Source organism: Vipera berus (genome assembly GCF_964194415.1).
Source record: "Vipera berus genome assembly, chromosome: 1".
NCBI lineage: Eukaryota > Metazoa > Chordata > Lepidosauria > Squamata > Viperidae > Vipera > Vipera berus.
In genome coordinates, this window is record NC_138202.1 from 164,956,401 (window position 1) to 164,962,400 (window position 6,000).

Genomic DNA, 6,000 nt, shown 5'->3' on the forward strand with positions numbered 1-6,000 from the left:
TCAGCCATCTCTCGCAAAGGCTTGTGCGGTGCTGCCACTGGTTCGGCTCATTCCCCTCCCCGGCTACCACGTTTCTAGGATGGCCGTGTACCAGGTGCCAATGTACCACAGGTGGTACCTGTACCACTGGTTGAAAAACCCTGGGATAGAAGATAGGAGGTTAATGGAAAGGTACAGATTAAATAACCCCTGGATTTTCACAATTCAGCTATGCTGTTCAAGAAAGGAAAGCTAACTTGAAACCTTCATGTGCCGTATCCAAGGGAAATACATTTGGGGGTGGGGACATGAACTACAAAAGACCATGTAGAAGCATGGAGATAATTTCAGAAGGAGAATTGTTAAAGGCTCCTAGATTAGCTTTACAATAATAATAATAATTTCACAATAGAAAAGAAAACCACATGAAAACTCAGTGGCAATTTCCCCAATGGGCTGTTGCAAAAGAGTATTGATCTCCCACATTTTAGATATAAATGGCATTTCCTATTACTGGGTCCAAGATGTGTCACACGTTAAGAACAACCTTGATAAATTGAAATACTTCCCTTGCTTTGCGAAACAATTTAAAGAACTGGGTATGATAAGCTTGGAGAAGAGGTCTTCCAACATCTGAAGATAAGTTGTTCCCCTTGCCACGCAGATTTCAGAACCATGCAGGTTTCAGCTCAACATTAGAAGAAATTGCTTAAAGGTAGGAATTGTTGGCTAGACTAAATTGCCTATGTGGTAAAGAAGAAATCATGCCTGCATTTTTTTTAATCCCATTTATATCCCGCCCTTCTCCGAAGACTCAGGGCGGCTTACAATCTAAGCACAAATCAAATGTGCTTAGCAATAGCCTTCATTCTATGTATATGCCTACTTAATTAGGGCTTTCGCACCCCCCCAAGCGGCATTATTACAAAGTCAGCTTAATTGCCCCCAACAATCTGGGTCCTCATTTTACCTACCTTGGAAGGATGGAAGGCTGAGTCAACCTTGAGCCTGGTGGGACTCGAACCTGCACTAATTGCAGGCAGCTGGTGTTACTTAAGGAGGCATTAGCCCACTGCTCCACCAAGGCTCTTGTGCAGAGGATGGAGTCATGTAGCAGCAGTTCTTCTGTTAAGCAGGACTTTGACCTGAACTAGTCATTTTGTGATATCGTTTGATTTGTATTAAGGAGGAACGATATGGCCACGTAGTAGAGACTTAGAAAAGAGATTTCCAGAAAAACCTATTCCTATTCCTATACCACTGAAAAGAGTAGGACTTGAAAGCGTTTGGCTAGAGTTTGTAATCTGGCCGTCCATGTTTCTTTCTGAACAATGGAAATGATGTTGTGCTTTTCTTAACAGTGAATGAGACTTTTTGGTTTCTCATGACACGTTCCCTGATTTATGAATTCTTTTCTCTTGTATCTCTTTATCGTGTTAATTATACTGCCATACTTTTTTTTCGTATTTCTTTTCTAGTTCTAGTGGGACCTCACCTTTCTTATGTCCTTTATTTATCACAATTATCAAAGGGCTTAACATCACACAAGAGCTTTGCCTTAACTGCTTTTTGAAGAGAAGAATCACCATTCAAATCTGAGATGGAGATCAGTGACAAGAACAAATGTAACTCAGGTTTGGCCTGCTGATATTTTTAAAGGAGAAATTAAGTGAGTCACTTCTTGAAAATAGCCATTTATTGTACATATTCACAAGGGTATTTGTGTACATCAACATTCTGAGCTACCAAGGCAGTCTAGGTCAGGGCTTTTCAACCAGTAGTAAGGGTACCACCTGTGGTACATTGGCACCTGGCAGGTGGTATGCGACCATCCTAGAAAAGTGGTAGCGGGGGAGGGGAATGAGCTGAACCGGTGGCAGCACCGCACAAGCCTGAACGAGAGATGGCTGGAGCTGCAGGGCTGTCTGGGCTCAGCGGAAGTGCCAGCATCAGCGCCAGGCTCCAGCTGGACCTCAGTGCTAAACCTGGCGCTTCTGCTGAGCTCAGAAGAAGCGCCGATCAGCTGGAATGTTGCAGCATCTCCAGGTTCTTGTGATTTACATTCAGATGCTTGGCAACTGATTCCTATTTATGATGGTCACAGTGTCCCAGGGTCATGTGAAGTGACCAAAACCTGCTGCAACCACCTGGGAGATGGGGGAAATAAAAACCACACACCCCTACCCCACCTCCGCTGCCAATCCTCAACAGAAATGCTCACAACAATGAAAACCTCGGACAGGAGGAATAGCACCACCGGGCAGGCAGGCAGGGGTCTTGCTTGGCTGTGGCTTGGGGGGCACTTTTTTCAGTGCCATTGTAACTTCAGTCACTAAGCGAACTGTTGTAAGTCGAGGACTACCTGTACTTCATCACTTTTTTCCTTTTTTTTTTTTTGGTCATCAAGTTTTTGACACCTTGCTAGGCGACTGGTGGTACTCGGATGTTGCCATATCCTAAAAGTGGTATAATGGGTGAAAAGGTTGAAAAGCCCTGGTCTAGGTAATGTTCTACATTCAGATCAGTTTTACTACAGTGGGACCCATTCCTATAGAAGAGAAATTAGTAGATCAAGGGGATTTTTCCAGCTGTGACAGCATTTCCACAACTGGCAGCATAAAATGAATGTATGTTGGTTTTCTAGAAAAAATGTGGGAAGAGCTCAATATGTAAGTAGGAGTGCAGAAATTATATTGTCATTTGCTACTGAATTGTGAGCCCCTTGATTCAGCCACAGGCAGCTGATTGGGCAGGGCAAAGTTGAAAATATAGGTTTTCATTTACTTTTTGTAGACTTGGAGGGAATTTAGGAGACAACATGGATATATCGAGCTTTACAGAGGCTTAAAACATTCATTTTATACTTAAAATACACTCTAAATGCTTAGGAACATCTTTCTTCCTGTGAGGATGGCAGCAACCTAATTTGAAATCCAATTTGGAATTCTGGTTTTTCATGACAGGATAGCATGACACACATTTTTTTCAGGAGATCTCTGATTTCTCAATTTTCTTAAAAAAAGAAAATGGCATCATTGAAATGACATGTTTGTCAACTATCTTCAAACTTTTTTTAAAAAATTTTTTGCACCACGTATACATTTATGTGCCTGATTGGTTCGGCTTCATTTTGTGTGCAATGGGATTTTCATGGCTGGACTTACCATTGCACATAATCTATACGTAGACCCAGAGAGAACCTTTCATTCTTATTTACCATACATCATAGAAAATCAGGAATAAGTCTCAAAAAAGAGGTTGTGTGCAAATCATCTATACTTGTGATATTTCACATAAGTCCATGCATTAATATTCCAATGGGCCTCCAATAGTGAGAACTGTCAACTGTATCAATTTGTTTCCCATGCACAGAATATTGGACTTAGCAAGGATTCTTGGTTGGGAACCAAATGGCTTGCTCTCTCAAGAATGGTTAATCTCTGCTCTCATTAGCAGAATAGCCATAGCGCAGGGGTGTCAAACTCGCAATGTCACGTGACGTGTTTTATGTATCGTGACTTTTTTCCCATTGCTGGCAATGGGGTGGGCGCAGTTTCGTCATGACGCATCTGGCCACCCATGAGCCGGCAGTTTGACAGCCCTGCCCTAGAGTGTTATGTATCTTTCCACCATCAGCAAGGTAGAACTGGATTAAGTAGCTGTTTTGTGTTTTGTTTTGTTTTTTTAAAAAAACTACCTATATTACAGGTAGTCCTTGACTTATGGCCCAACATTTCCCTTGCTAAGCAAGGCAGTTGTTAAGTGAGCTTTGCTGCATTGTACAATCTTTTTGCCACAGTTGTTAAGTGAATCGTTAAAGTTCTTCAGTGAATCATCTGGTCATGAAACAAATCTGTTTCCCACAATGACTTTGTTGGAAGACAGCTGTGAAGGTTGCAGATGGTATTTACACATGATCCTGGGACAGTGCAACTGTCATAAATCCAAGCCAGTTGCCAAGTGTCTGAATTTTGATCACGTGACCAAAGGGATGCTGCAACGGTTGTGTGAAAAGCAGTCATAAGTCGCTTTTTTCAGAGCTGTTGGAACTTTGAACAGTCACTAAATGAATGGTTGTAAGTCGAGAAACTACCTGTGTTCTGTATGCAAAATGTTAGTTACAGTCTTTAGATATCCCTAGCAGTGTTTTGAATGGAATGAAGCTGGTATTTAATGGGACTGCTTGACTCATAAAGCGTTTCCTATTAATGTTTTTGCAATTGTACCTGGAGGACAGTAAAATATTCCTCCTATTATTTCCTTAAGAGCTTTCTATTCTTAATATTATTGTCTCCTCCAGATATTTTTTGGCTGTGTCAATCAGTCTGAATGGCCACCAAATGTTATATAGGTGCATATCTGAGCACTGAGTAAAACCACCACCACCAGTTTCTGGCATAACAGCTTTTCCTGAAAACTTAAGACTTATTCAGGTCTTTTGCCTGTTAAATAAAATTAATTTTCCACATCCTCCAGAGGCAATGTCTTCTCCTGTGATTTATTTGAACTTTGGAAGACAGGAAAGCTGCAGAACTTGGAAAAGAGATGATTGTACTACGAAAGGCAGGACATCCACACTCTTACCCACTGCTTGACCCTCTCCTAATAAATCAGTCCAGGAAACCCAGACTTCACCAAGGGGAATTTCAGCCAAATTCCCTTCTTAGTTCTCCAAATGCAGAATTTTTCCCCCAGATGTTTCTTTTTACAATATCAGATAGAAGTTCTGCTCTGTTCAACACGGCTTCTCGCTTAGCTATAAAACATGGCAAAACCTTTGCTCCCTGCAAGCCTTCAGAGTCTGTACATGCAAGAGTTAACAGGAAAATTGAGACTATTCAGAAACTGCACTCCAGTATTCCAAGTGTGTTGTTGAGAAAGTGCTTGTTAAGAACACACCTACAATTTCTCCACTTGCAGGAAGCCTGAGAAGCCTGTTAAGTTCACTTAAAGTTCAAAATAGTTGCTCTTAAAACTCTCTGTGATCATCCCCCAAACTTCTCCCATTTCAGAGAAACTAATTACTTCTAGATTCTATGCATATACTTTATTATTATTATTATTATTATTATTATTATTATTATTATTATTATTATTATTATTATTATTATTTGTGTGCATTGTCTTTCTGCTAATGTAAGTCCTCCAGGTGATGGATGCTAACTAAAACTAAGTGTTCTGGTAAAATTAAAACAATCAAAGTCACTATCGTTCAAATCAAAGAGTAGTGAATATCTTGGCAAAACCAGCATGGATGATTTGAGGGGTCAGAGAGGGCCTTTCTTTGTGAACCTGTGCTACTAAATGACAATAGCAGAGGCTTTGTCACCTTTGTGGTAGGGGATGATGATGATGATGAGGAGGATATCATTAATCCATTTAATTGAGTCCGACTCTTGGCAATTCTATGGGCTAAGTCTCAAGATTCCAATCCATGGCTTGCAATATGCTCATACTAATGGTTCTTTCTTGAAAATGTAAATTTCCAATAGAAGCTCACTTCAGTTGCCAGGAGGCTACACTGAAAACCAGCACTAATTTCTGTTCAGACCTGATCTCTTTTTTTCTAGGCATTCACCTGAACTGAATCTGAAATATGCAGAGTGGAATAAAATAACATCCACCTATGTTATATGGGGGACGTGGTGGCTCAGTGGGTTAGGACGCTGAGCTTGTCGATCAGAAGGTCAGCAGCTTGGCGGGTCGAATCCTGAGTGCCGCATAGCAGAGTGAGCGCCTGTTACTCGTCCCAGCTTCTGCCAGCCTAGCAGTTCGAAAGCATGTAAAAATGCAAGTAGAAAAATAGGAATCACAACGGTGGGAAGGTAACAGCGTTCCGTACGCCTTTGGCGTCTAGTCATGCCGGCCACATGACCACGGAGACGTCCTCGGACAAGCGCTGGCTCTTCGGCTTTGAAACGGAGATGAGCACCAGCCCCTAGAGTTGGAAACAACTAGCATGCATGTGCGGGGGAACCTTTACCTTTACCTTATGTTATATGGGGGTTATAAATATAGCAG